Here is a 699-nt window from a genome sequence, read left to right on the forward strand (position 1 = left end):
AGATGATACAGGACCCTGAAAATACTCGAATGCGCTATATTTGTATCTTTCAAGTTTCAATCCTAGACCGTTCGTTACTTGCCCAGGGGAATTATCTATGTGAGATTTTTGGTACTAGTTGTCCCTTATTGTCTTATAAGTTATAACTCAATAATAATATAGTGTTTGTTATTATAATTTATTATTATAATATAATAGTTATTTATTGGGCACCATATTCCATTTGACATTTGACAACAACATTAGATTATTTGACGGACGACCGCGACGGCCCGTATATGTCTATTCATATTTTATTGAATAGTATAAAATTCTAAATAGTATAATGAATGATCCAACAATAAATACTAAGAAAATCATATAATTACTGAGAGCCAATTATTTATACACATACAATACCAGGAAAAACTTAAAATAGCACGGGCTTTAAATTGGGCTTTTGATTTGCATGAATCTTTAGAGTTTAGATGAAGAACTTTTGGAGGCTATAATGATTATAAGATGTAATGAACTATTTAAAAAATCATGTTAAAAATATATATAATTTAATAAAGAAGGTGATTGAATAAAAATTAAAAAAATTGAATATTAATTCATAATTGAGGCTTTGGTGTTAAACAATAATTATACTTAATGATTATAACTAGAGCATAATTTTTTTCTGTTGTGTGTCTTTAATTTTTATCATTTTCAATGATC

The sequence above is a fragment of the Acyrthosiphon pisum genome, chromosome X (assembly GCF_005508785.2).
Source record: "Acyrthosiphon pisum isolate AL4f chromosome X, pea_aphid_22Mar2018_4r6ur, whole genome shotgun sequence".
NCBI classification, from domain to species: Eukaryota; Metazoa; Arthropoda; class Insecta; order Hemiptera; family Aphididae; genus Acyrthosiphon; species Acyrthosiphon pisum.